Source organism: Brassica napus, chromosome C1 (genome assembly GCF_020379485.1).
Source record: "Brassica napus cultivar Da-Ae chromosome C1, Da-Ae, whole genome shotgun sequence".
NCBI classification, from domain to species: domain Eukaryota; kingdom Viridiplantae; phylum Streptophyta; class Magnoliopsida; order Brassicales; family Brassicaceae; genus Brassica; species Brassica napus.
The window spans coordinates 19,658,036-19,671,719 of NC_063444.1; the positions used below are offsets into that span (position 1 = coordinate 19,658,036).

Below are 13,684 nucleotides of genomic sequence, written 5' to 3' on the forward strand. Positions count from 1 at the left end.
GGACATATGCTGAATGCAGAATGCAAACATCAGAATGCAGAACTGTAAGGACATGATGCAGAATCCAGAACTGTAAATACATGATACATGATGCAAACATCAGAATGCAGAGTGTAGAATCCAGAACTGTAAAGACATGATGCAGAATCCAGAACTGTAAAGACATGGTGCAGAATGCAGAACGGTAAAGACATGATGCAGAATGCAAACATCAGAATGCTGAGTGCAGAATCCAGAACTGTAAAGACATGATGCAGAATGCAAAATGCAGGACACTCATACAACAACCGAAATTAAATTATAAAATTACAGGAACGTGATTATATGTGACCACGAATGGTTAGTGGATAACACAAGTAAAAAGTTTCTCAGACATTTAAACTACATAAGTCTCACATACCTTCAAAAATATATAATTACGTGAGACTCAACTAATTCAAAGAGATGTACTACCTGTCGCAGAAAGTGTGCTACGCTTGCAATCTCCTCAGACCTCCTAAAGCCCAAACCTGAAAAAAAAAATCAAATTAATTAGATTTTACTTACATGTAGTCATATGCCTCATGCTTACCATGTTCCTTCCAGTACCTAAATCTTGGATCGGTTTTTAAAATTTGAACAGTCTTTGTGTCGCTATATAGTACATGTGGTACAATAAAGAATCACATATGATTTGTAGTATTTTGAAGTTGTTCGTCGTTTTTCCATTCAACAAACCACTTCAAATCTTTGTAGAAGAGAGATGATTATTTCTTTGCCATAAGACTTACCTGTCACAGATGTCTGCTACACTTGCAATCTCCTCAGACCTCCTAAAGCGCAAGCCTGGAAAAAAAATCAAATTAATTAGTCTTTACTTACATGACTGGATATTTAAAGAATTTGTAACCATTTGGTCGTGTTATTCCCATCCAAATGGTCTCGGTTCACATTTTGTTTATCTAAGCCGCACTCTAAAATCAAACCCATGGGTAGTTTTTTTTTACCATTCTACAAGTCTTAGAAACCCATTTGTAGTCTTTGACTTGAGATTTTCTTAAACTGTTGGTTTGTTATACTTGTGGTTTGTTATTCCCATCCAAAGTAAACTGACATGTCTTATATGTCTTTGTCTAAAGAGTTGTATGTAAGCCGTGGGTGTTTTTAACTGACATGCCTTATACACCTTTGTCTAAGACTTGTAAGCCGTGGGTCTTCTTTTAACTGACATGCCTTGTACGTCTTTGTCTAAAGACTTATGTGTAAGCCGTGGGTAGTGAAATAAGGATCTGTTGTTTTTGATATGAAGTCTTTGTCTATAGACTTGTAAGCCGTGGGTATTAGTAAAATAAGCATTCGTTTTTGATTTCTCAGTCTTTTGTCTCAAAGACTTTCTTAAACCCTTGATCGTTATACTCCCATTCCATCCAAATATATTTTCTCTAAGCCGTGGGTAAGTAGAATAAGGATCAGTTTTTGATTTTAGTCTTTTGTCTTAAAGACCTTCTTAACTATTGGTCGTTATAATCCATTCTATTCAGATAATCAAAAACAGGATCTTCTCAAGCCGTGGGTTAGTAGTAAAGTCTCTTCTTGTCTTAAAAGACTTTTTTTAAGCCGTGGGTAATAAGTTTCCTTTAGGGGCAGCAAAGGGACAATGTTCCCAAAATAAGAATCTTACAGAACACTATTAGCTTAGTGTCTGTCTAAGATCTTTTTTTGGTTGGAGGGGGTTGAAGTGGAAAATCAAACCATCAAAACTGATGGGAATCTGTAGAGCATAAGAAAGAGTTATTTACCTTAATGACAGGTTTCACACGGAGTCACTGCAAAAACATTCTGCTGCTATAAAGACCCATGTATGTTGTTTTTCGCCTTTCAGCTCTTCCATCTCCCTCTCGTCACACCGTTTCTTCTCGTGTGAAGATACACCATAAACCACAGATTATGAACCCTAAAATAAAACTACAAAGAATAAAGATGCAGCTTAGAAACTGTAACAAAAACGACAGGACTTGTGAGACATAATAATACAAGAATAAGAATTTGAGAGGTTAAACAAACAAACAACACTAGGAGAAAACAGAAACCTAATGAAAAGAGAAATACAGGGGGTTTTTTTCTATCGATTCTTCAGAGTTTAGTACCAAAAACCAAACAAATCAGGATCCAATCTGCATAAAACAAGACTATCAATCGAACTATAAACGTCAATCGAACAAGAAAGATTCACAAGAAACCCCAAACCAATCGGGACGGAATAACGAAACCCTAAATCAAGACAATCAATCGAACAAGAAAGATTCACACGAAACCCTAACATAGACGACGAGCGAGAAACCCCAAACCAATCAGGACGGAATCTAAAGAAAACGAAACCCGAAAAACGAAATTGCGATAAAAATTCCTCAAAGAAATTATGATTTACAGAGAGAGGGAGAGGTTGAAACACTTACTATGTTGAATGAATTGGATCCGTTTCTGCAAAGTTTGGAAGAGTCGTAAACACCTACGAAGGTTGAGCGTTCTTTAGAGATTTTTTTTTCTGATTTGGGGGAAAAAATGTTCTCCCTCTCTCTCTCATCTATACTAGCAGCCTTTTTTAATTATTTACAGTGCCATTTCTTTTTAAAAAAATATTTTTAACTAGTATTATCTCCGTGCATAGCACAGGCTAGTTTTGCAAGCATTTAAATTGTTTTATTTAATAAATAAATATTGAATTTTTTTTCTTTTTCTATCAAAACTAAAAAAAATAGTCACATTTTCTGGAACAGAGAAATTTCCTATAATATCTTTTTTTAAGTCTTTATCACAAAAATAACCTTCATTGAAGAAAATGACCATATAAGTTGTATTTTTACCCTATAGTTAACTAATCTAAACTTAGGATTTAGAGTTAAAGGGTGGAGTTTTAGGGACAGAGTTTCAAATTTTATTAAATAAATAAATATTAAAAAATTCAAAATAAAAATGAACTATTGTGGTCATTTTCTTTTTTGAGAGCTATTTTTGTGACAAATACTAAAAAATAGCTATTTGAGCCCAAAACTAAACATGTAAAATTAGTAGTTTAACACTCAAAAATAACAATTAAAACAAACTTTTATCAGTTTTATCGAAAAGAAACTGAACACCAACACATCAAAATAAGATAAAAAAAATATTGAATGATTCGTTTAGTTCTATTTGTAACTGTTTTAAATACGTTTTTTTTTTAAAATAAAAATCGGTTTCTTTTTTATACTCTAAAATTTAAAGTGAAACTAAAGTAAAATATGAAAACCATTAACTTTTATTGAAAGTATATTTATACTAAAGTTTTTGAAATGCACACTTTCAAGGTAATTTGGATCACACAGATCAAGACCATTCTAGCCTACTCGTACTAAAGTCGAATACAAGACCTTAGAACCTCTCCCATTAAGCCTTAGTACTTTCACTCGCTTACAAGCTTATGAAACCACTCTTACGCTAAGAATACAATTCATGTGACAATCCTAATACATAGGTCGACCATGAATAATATATACCCAATAGCCAATCGGCTAATCCTAGTCTTCTACGCAATATTTACCAAATGCCCATTAATGGTATGTTCCCCAAAGCGTCTACCAAGTCTTCAATCTCCCTCTTTTTAGCTTTAGATGCTTCTGAAGTACCTGCACAAATCCGTCCATAGAGACCACATATATTGATATACCATGAATTTTACCAGTTTTCAGCCATGATATATAAGTGTTTTAGAATCTATTTATTATGTTTTGGAGACTTTTTAGAGTCTTTACAGGTTCATGCATGTTTTGGAGCAATGTGGTGATTACATAAGGTTTATGAATCCGAATATCCAACAATGAAAGGAGAAAAGTAATAAGCTGGTATAAAGAATGATAAATAATGGTACCTACCATCTGGTATCAACCATCAATGTCTTGGCAAAGATCCTCGGACTAGAAAATAATTTGTAGACGTCCATATGCTACAATGATAGCAAAATAAAATGCCAGACACATTGACCCGAGAGAAAGAATGACTATGTCATCCCAGCTTAGCACCACACGGTTTTGATGTCTTAAAGACACAACCAAGTTGCTACAAAGTTTATATAAGATAGATCAAATAAATGTTCCAAATAAAGTTCCATAAATTCCAAGGAACCTCGGAAAGAAAGAAAGGTGCATGAGATAAAATCCGAGTTTTATCAAAGAAAACCATTCCAGACATTGAGATATAAGGCTGGCCAGCTGAACAACTAGGTACCATACCATATAGCTTGGGACGCCAAGTTATAAGGTTATTAAGGTCCTAGATAATGAAATCTCAAATTGATTTATACCATGTCTGGAACTAAAAGAAACTATATATATATATATAAGTGTGTCGACACATATATTCATAGAAAATGCGCAAGTGTGTAGCACATGAATACAAAGATATGTATCGAGGATCATAAACCCACACAAGAGTACTCATAATGAATAATGAAAGAAACGTGGGGTTTAAAGTGATATATAAAAGGCGTATTGTATTGGCCATGAATATGTAAACGCCATATGATGCCCAGTGAATATATAAATCCTGAATGAAGGATAAATCGTGAGACAGACCGGGAAAGGTCTATATAATCCAATGTGGTGGATACTACTACATATTTCACTACATATGATGTCTGGAAGAAATTCAAAAGATGTAGTATGCTATATATGACTCACTGGATGATGATGATAATATTATTGGTACCAAAAGGTTTACCAAACGGTATTGAGCTCAGAATCAAAAGATGATAAAAGAAGTTCTCTTGAACAGCATTTTCCTAAAGTTGTTCATGGACTGAATTAAATTACTACATGTAAGCAAGTGAAAAGTTCTATAAGAACAATTCAAATCAGTCTATAGAGGAATTTTAAATTCCTTGTGTTTTATACTAACCAGCTTAAGATAGGTTAAATGGTTATTCATTAAACCTTAGAAAAGGTTATAGACCATCACCACAAATTAGCCAAATTTTGGTAATACTTATGGTTGGTCGAATTCTCAGCATGAACCAACCAAGTTGTGGTATGAATGAATACGCTATCATAAAGATAAGATATAAGATCGAAGTTCATCTTTGAACAAAAGGTATAGGACCACATTATGCGTCCATATTCGACCCAACGGGTCCGACCATCATATATGAAGATAATGCAGCTTGCATTGCTCAACTCAAAAACGGGTATATCAAAGGTGACCGAACCAAACATATTCTACCCAAGTTCTTCTTTACCCATGAGTTGCAGAAAGCTGGAGAGGTCAACGTCCTTCAGATCCGGTCTAGTGAAAACTCAGCCGACCTCTTCACCAAATCATTGCCCTCTTGCACATTCAGGAAGTTCACGCAACAAGATTGGCATGCGTAGACTCAAGGACCTTCAGTGATGTCCAAATCAGGAGGAGTAATGTGTGTTGTACTATTTTTCCTTTCTCTGGTTTCCTTTTTTACCACATTGGGTTTTGGGTTTTCCGGGAGAGGTTTTAATGAGGCAACATTAGCATGTTACAAACCCTATATGGTTATGGCATCCAAGGGGAAATGTTATGAATCATGAAGTGGATGGTCCATAACCTAGACCATACAAGTTCAAGACTATAGTCCATTGGGGGTTTACATCCAGCCACATGGAAGACCCATTCAACCTTAGTCTTTATGAGTTTGACCATGTCATTATGTAGAGTATCTTTGTAATTAATTCTACCTTTGACTCCACCTTGTATGAACCACTATATATATAGTGGTGTAATCAATAAGAAATATACAACACATTCTCACAAATCTTCTCTCAAATTTTAACAAATATTAACATCCTCCATTAGTTCCTATATTCTCGGGAGTCGGAACCCATAACTCCCAAACATAAAAAAGGTGCTTTAATTTGTTTTCTGTTTCAATCTTGAACGATCATCATATGATCAAAGACAATATGTTTACATCGATTGTTGGGCAATTGTATATTTGTTTGCTTGACCTAAATGGATCCATTATAAAAAAAGAGAGTACAATTGCTACATTAATAAAGCCTAACCTAAGATAAATATAAACTCACTTTCAATGGTATTTGTTAACTTAATAATATATAGTTATAATAAATATTTGTCATTATCGTGATATACAATTACCCAACAGCCCATGAGTAAAAATCAATATAAAAAAATATAACTTAATAATATATAATTTTCAAAATTAAATCAAATTTTACACCAATAAAATAAAAATCAATTAAGCTAAATAATATATAACGAGAACTGTTTTATTAAAAACTTAAATTAAGTAATATATATTCTATTAAACTTAAATTAAGTAATATCCATTCTATTAAATACATATATATATTAAACAGAATATACTAAAATTATTTTTTCAAAGATTTTTTTTTAAATTTGTTCGGTTTTCGGTGCGGGTTGGATTTCATATTGGTTTTCCGGTATAACACTTGAAGAGCTGTTCGAATATATAAGTCATGTCTAATAAAGTATGAAACTTTGATTTTCGAGTCGATTCCGAGTCACGTTTTTTAGGTACGAATATTCTTGACTAATTATGTTTGGTAACTACTAAGAAATATAATATGTTGCAAACTTTAAGAATAAAGTTTAAAAATAATTTCTGAAATGCATATGACACAAGTGTATAGTTATATAACTTGACATATTTAACATAGTTACCAAAAATTATATTAAATTAAATTAATATTAAATATAAATATGATTACAAAAATAATACAGATAAAAAAAATCTTAAGAAAATTCAAACAAAAAAAATATACCCGCATAAATAAAACAAAACCACTTTCTCTGCTTCCACATTTACGAAATCAGTAATCATATACTCCTTCCATTTCATTATATTAAAACACTTGTATAAAACACTTGTATAACATGTTAATATATCCATATTTAATATATGATTAACTAAATGGGAATGATTTAAATAAAAATCTATCGGTTATTAAGAGGGTAAAAAGTAGATTTAATGTACAAAGTTGCATTGAAATTGTAGAATGACACTTAAAAAATGTTCATGAAAATTAGATTTATAATGAGTTTTAGAATTTTCATGTACAAGACTACCACCCACATATGATAAATACACACATATTGTATTTAAATTATAAAAGAAGGATACGGGTTTTTAACACTGAATTTCATATATAGTATTATACAATGCATAATACAAGATAGGAGTGACGGTAGGATTTTATTGGCGGAATAGTCTAGGCCTGCGGATTCGGTTCAATCGGGTCATCCGGTTCGGTTAAATCGGTTATTCGGTTAGTTCGTATTGAATATTTTTGCCAAATTGAACCGGATTAAATAACTGTTCGGGTCGGTTCGGATTCGGTTATTTCGGTTTTAAAAGTAAATTTCCGAACTGTACCGAACACAATTTTATTGATTTAGTGTTTTAGTGTTTAGTGATTTTATTAACCGAGAACCGAACACAATTTTATTTGTTGTGTTTAGTGATTTTGATTTAGAGTTTAAGATTTATCCTAGAGTTTAGGGTTTACCCAAGGGTTTAGGGTTTAGGATTTAGGGTTTAGGGATTAGGATTTAGGGTTTAATATTTTACTGACGACGTTAAAAATATTTTTTGTAATTACTACTTTTTATTTATTTATTTCTTTATTTCTTTTTACCTTTTAATTTAAAAAAAAATAATATAATTTGGCAATATTTTGTTTTCTTTTTAAAAAAATATCGAATATGAAATAACACAATACTATTGGTTGGTGAACATCTAGGTTCACCTTAGGGGGTGAATCCAAAAATAAGTCTTCCCTTAGTCACCCGTTAGAGCCGAAGAAAAAATTATTCAGTGGAGCTTTACTTTGGGAAATGGAGATGATGTTGAACTTAGTGTTATTTCCAAAATAGTGATTTTTAAGGCTTAAAAGGTTATACAAATATGGTAACTTTGCATCCTGGTGTAAATAATATCTTGCAACTAGATGTCACTTTTACTCGTAAAGAAAACATGGAACGTCTTTGTCTAAGTAATCTTCAATTTCCAATGTTATTTTTTATTAGTGAGTTTTTAATTATTTGTTTTGATTACTAATAGATGTGTTTAAGGTGGATTTCACCCTACTCCAAAACCCGGTTAAAGGATCTAACCTAATAGTCTATTCAAAGACCATAGATCCAATGAGAACGACGATCCAACCCAAATTTGAAAGGAAGTCAATGCCAACCTGACCGGTTTACTTAAAACGTAAATAAAAACATATCAGAGCAGAAAAACATTGATGGTGCTGGATTCACGCCGGATATTAATCTTTTGTTATGATTTTCCTCTAAATAGCTATAAAAGAACAATAAAGAGAAAGAGAATGGGGATTCAAGCTTGATACCTCCAGACTATACTCATTCTATTCCAGAATTCATTGGTATTCATATGTTTTTTTATTCTTAATCAATGTAACAATATTCGTGATCAATAAGATATAATTTTCCACTTTGAAATTATTACAAATAAATATTTTATTTATTACTTATTTAACATGTTAGCTTAAACACTAATCCTAATATCTGACTGGATCTCGTGGTCCATCATTTGGTGTTATAAAGAGAAGGAATTAAAGATAAAATAACCCTATGAAGATCCAACATGAAACACACACATCACAATGATTGGAGTAAACGCATCTGATCTGCCATGAGCAGGAAACCTATCCGACTCTACCCCGCATGCCAGTAGTTCAACGTAGACAGAACTCCCATAACCACACCTGTTTGAACCGAAAATGGTGTGTTTGTCGGATTCATACAATGAAGAATTTAAAAAATAGATTTTTTAGATTTTTGAGGTTTAAGAGAAATCAACATAGAAATCAAATGAAAAACGAACATCAAAAAGAATTTATTGATTAAAGATTATATTACATGTATGATTACAAGTGTAAATAAATCTAAGAATCAATAAGCTCTTTGTATGAAGTGTTTTTAGTCTAAAATGGAGAAGAGAAGCCCCCTCTCATAAGGAGGTAGCTCCTTATTTATAGAAAGATGAAGCCTAGGACTTCCTAGCAATATGGACCTAGTTCAATGTCTAATGGATCTTGAGGAGGATGTAAATCCATCTCCAACAGTAAGTCCCCCCAAGTTCGTTAAGAGAGATGGAATCGATGTCTGCGAAGTTTACGAATAGGGTTTATTAGACAATGAACTAGACATACTCATGCCTATGACGGTTTAGGCGAGTTTATTTCGAACTTGTGCCTAGTAAAAAGCGAGTTTGCTTTAAACTCGTGCTTAGCGAAAGACGAGTTTACTTGACTCATGATAAGACAGAGGCGAGTTTACTGAGAACTCGTGCCTAGTAGAAGGAGAGCTTCTGTAAACTCATGCCTAGCCAAAGATGAGTTTTTGTAAACTCGTGTCTAACAATAAGCGAGTCGACCGCAAACTCGTGCCTAATAAAAAGCAAGTTCAATTTAAACTTGTGCCTAAAGTACACGTTTACCGAACTATTGCAGACCCGAAGTCTCTCTTTGAGATCGTGTGTGTCGAGCAAGTTGTTGGAAGCAACAAGTCATGGCTTTTTGGAGAGATGATCTGAAGATAAGCCATGTCTCGTGTGCTGTTTCTTCTTGTTGTTTGTAGTAGGAGATGAGCTTGTTCTTGTCAAACTCCTCTTCTCTCGAGTTCGTGCCGGTTGCGGTAAGCTCATTGTGAGAATCTGAGCCTGTCGTTCTTGACGTGATGACCAGAGATTGATCCGAGCAGGTCACATGTCTGCCAATCGCAATTGAATCTGGCTCACAACAAATATGATGATGATCATATCAAGAGATTAACCAAAAAGAAATAGCCAAGTTTGCATAATTAATTAAGCAAGCCACATAAGCTTGTTTTACTCAAAGCTTCACAAGTTGCGTATAGTAGTAATTTATTTGCAACTAAACAGTATGCACAGGTTGCAAACAATGAAGCAATCAAGGTTATAGATCACTTATCTTTGATGACGAGTGGTCTCGGGTTGAGAAGCTTGTGCCACTTACGACCAATCTGTCTCGAGAGCTTCAGTGAAGAAGCAAGACTTTGCCGCCGCTGAGTTCGCTTCAAGCTCTGCTTCAGTCTTCGAAAAGGATAGAAGAAAACAGAGAACGTGGCCAGTGCAGTGAAACATAACCGAGATGGCACTACTAATCACCATCAACGGTATAGACGATCATGAGCTGAGCTAGCTTGTTCGCCATTGTTTCTGTACCAAAGCTGATATGTTTATCCAATCGAAAGCTCAAGCTACGGATTGAGATCAGCGTGATGAGATGAAGGCAAGCCTCTGGACGGATGGCGAGTTCTTGACCTCGGTGAGATCGGTGATCTCAACTCAAACTGATGCTTTGTCTGAGTGGGAAGCTCAAGCTCGATGCTCTCCACCGACGAGCTCTTCTTGGACATGAAGCTTGTACCTTTGAAGTTCTCTGGTCTGGAGATTCAGAACTGAACGAGTGTTCGGTGAAGGCTGAAGATGGAGATCGACGACGTCGAAGCTCAAGACTCGTTCTCGGCCAAAGCTCAAAACTTGACATTTCAGCTTCTCCTCGCTATCAAGGCGAGCTCAATCGAAGAGAAGAGTCTATCAAACGGTTCTGTTGAGAGGAACGTGGCGTCTCCGAGGTCGCGTCGCCGACAAGCTGACGAGTTGACTGAAGACTCTGAACGGAGAGCTCAAGCTCAAGGCTCGCCGTCGGTGAGGTCTTCTCAGACGAAAAGCTCGTCACTTTTGTCTTGGCTTAACCTTGCCACAAGCAGTTTCTGAATCAATGATGAAATCTGACCGCTTCTCCCTGAAAGCTCCTCGTTTTGCAATCAGATGGTGAGATACTTCTCCATGTTCCCTCGTGTTCTCCTTGTCGGTGTAGTGACGAGACGAAGAAGTGACGAGATGATTCGGTTCATCGTCACTACTTTCTTCACGGATTGGAAAGAAGCTCGAGCAGTACTAGGAGTTTCACTGGCGAGGCTGAAGCATCATGAGATAGCCATGGCCGCCAATATAAAGTTTTGAGCTTTGCTGCAATCTCTACGAGCCAAAGGACGAGACGGCAAGCTGAGAATCTTCGGTTCGTTGGTGACATCAACGGCAAGGTTTCGAATAAAGCTTCGTCCTTTTTCAAACTCGTGTTTTTCCAGATTTTCTAGCCGTCCAAATTGAAGAAGAAAGAAGTCGGAGAAGAAAGAATCGATTTTGGATATTTTTTTTCCGAGAATGTCTGAATGAATCTCTGTATAGGCTGCATCACTCAATCTCGCTCCATATCAGCACAGAAAAAATCTCCTTGCACTGATCGAACCCTCGTGAGGAGGTAACACCGTGATACAAGCTCGCGTTCGCCACCACCGATCCTGCTGCAGTAGATGTCGTGTGCATGCCATGACTAAAGACGTTTTATTAGATTGAACTGAAGGGTTACAAGAGTGACAGGAAAGTGAAAAAGCAACAAGATCAAAGATAGCGGCTAAAACCCTAGATCTAGCCGCTTGGTCTGTCCAATGGTCCAAAAGTCCCTCTCTTGTTGCTTCCTCTTCCCTTTTTATAGGTCTCCTGCCCTTGATGTCCTAATTTCGTGCCTCTTTGGGCCTTGATGCAAAAGGCCACGTACACGGGCCCGGGCGGAATTCCCTTAAAGCCGGGTACTTTTGGTCGGCTTGGTCGACCGGCTAAAAGTACTCTAAGGTCGAGTTCTCGTGTTTAGCCGCCGAGCCGACCGGACAAATCCGACTCACTGGATTAGGGCCTGTTATTCGATGGGCCTTGCGGAGGGATGTAATCCATCTCCTACAATAAGTCCCCCCCAGTTCACTTGTGAGCGGCGCGGCGGTCTCAGTGAATTTGTGGGTCAGGTTCATTCGGATAGCAGGCTCTGATGCAAGGGGTAATACTTCCCGTTTTAGTCGTCAGCGTGTATTTTTAGTCGCTCCGAGTAGCGTTTAGTCGTCGACGTGTGCTTTCGCCTCTCAGTATTTACAATGAGATACAGTTTACTCGGGTGACAGATTATTTTGGGTGAAAAGACGGGGATCGGTTTTGTTGCTTAACCGGAGACCGGTTTAAATAGAGATTGGGAATTGATTCCAGTCTGAGTTCTTGATCGAAAACCGGTTCCAGCGAGAAGTTGGACCATCGCGAGTAAGTTCCTGGGTATTCCGGCGGCATTTGAGGCCCATTTAGGCCTTCATAGACCTAATGATTGCACTCGGAAAACGTGTCTTCGTTTTTGCTATAAATAGACCTCTCTCCTCCGCTTCCGTCATTCTTCTCTGCAGATTCAAGTATCCGTTTTCTCTCCCTTCTCTCTACTTTTACTTTCTCTCTCTAGATAGGTTTTCTCTTGCGTAGACTCGTTAGTATCCTTCGGCGGTTGTAGTCGTCCCCTACATTAAGGAACATGCCTCCAGAAAGTTGACTGTCGCGAGAAGAAAAAGGGAAGGGAATCGCGGATTCTCCGAGTCCGACCAGAGATGCGTCTGCAACTGACAGCCCACTGGACGACTTCAACTTGATTCATCGCGATGCTCTCCGGGATACATAAAATATGACCCTATCTCAACGTCTTTTGGTCGCTGATGCTCATAGGATGATTCGTGATGAAGGCGCGGATCGCGTTGAAGTCGGGAGCAGCGACGTGAGCGGTAGTGGTTCTGACGCGTCCAGCCAAACCTCGAGACATTCGAGACGAGCTCGTCGGGTGATTCCTTTCGACCAGGTAGACTGCCGTCCCACGATCTCTCATCCTGGCGGGATCTTCGAGGAACTCTCTCCACTCCCGCCTGAATTACTTCGTGACCCGCGGGCTCAGTCATGGGGGAATGTCTTCGATTCTTACTCCTCTCAAAAGATGGTGCAGGATTTGTTGAGGCGAAGTGGAGGCGCCGGCGTTACATACATTATTCCTTCAAAGGGGCAACGTCCTTGGTCGCCTCCAATTGGCTACTAGTGTGTCTACGAATCTTATTTCAGGGACCATGCGAAACTCTGGTTTCCGTTTCCCCGACTGATCACGTCTTACGCGTTTCGCCGGGACATTGCAATCTGTCACTTGCTCAATGGGTCGCTGTGCATTGCGGTTATGCTGATGGTGATGGCAGCGAAGATAGACGTCTCAATGAGCGTGAGAGTGCTCGAAGAGTTGACTGTCACGAAGGCGGAGCCGCATGGGATATTCTCAGTGAAGATGCGTTCGAACAAGACGAAAGACTGGCAGCGCTCATATTTTTATATCAAGTCCGACGAGCATGCCTTCTCGGAACCTCCTGGGGGCGACTATCGCGTGCTGTGGAACAAAACGCTCGGTATATATTGTTTGTTGTTGTCTTGTCCTATTAGGGTATTCTTAATCGCGTGTTTCTTGTTGTTGCAGTTCGCCATCCGAATACGATCGCATACCCGGAAAAATTCTTCGAGAGTGCCCGGGCAATCGCGGCTCACAGCCATCTCCGTTGGCGGCAAGGAAGGAAAAAGGAGGAAGGAAGAGGCCTTACGAAGGGGCTACTTCCTCTGTTGATCACGGAGAGGCGCCGGCAGTAGAGAGAGAGGGCGCTGCAGAGGATCCCGTCGAGACAAACCCGTCCGAGGGGGTGCCTGAGGATCGTCCCAGAAAGAAGAAGAGATCCATCGAAGCGGAGCCGCGTCCTTCTTATGTGGAGGCAGCCCTGGTCG

General features: G+C 37.7%; 1 long non-coding RNA gene across 1 annotated transcript; it reads right to left on the bottom strand.

Annotated features, from left to right (window-relative positions):
- Positions 1–279: 279 nt before the first annotated feature.
- Positions 280–2,604, bottom strand: LOC125580766. The gene is made up of 4 exons (XR_007318527.1): positions 2,436–2,604; positions 1,779–1,944; positions 771–825; positions 280–509 (listed from the first exon to the last, which is right to left on the bottom strand). It is a non-coding gene; the product is annotated as an uncharacterized LOC125580766 (long non-coding RNA).
- Between the last annotated feature and the right edge of the window lie 11,080 nt (positions 2,605–13,684).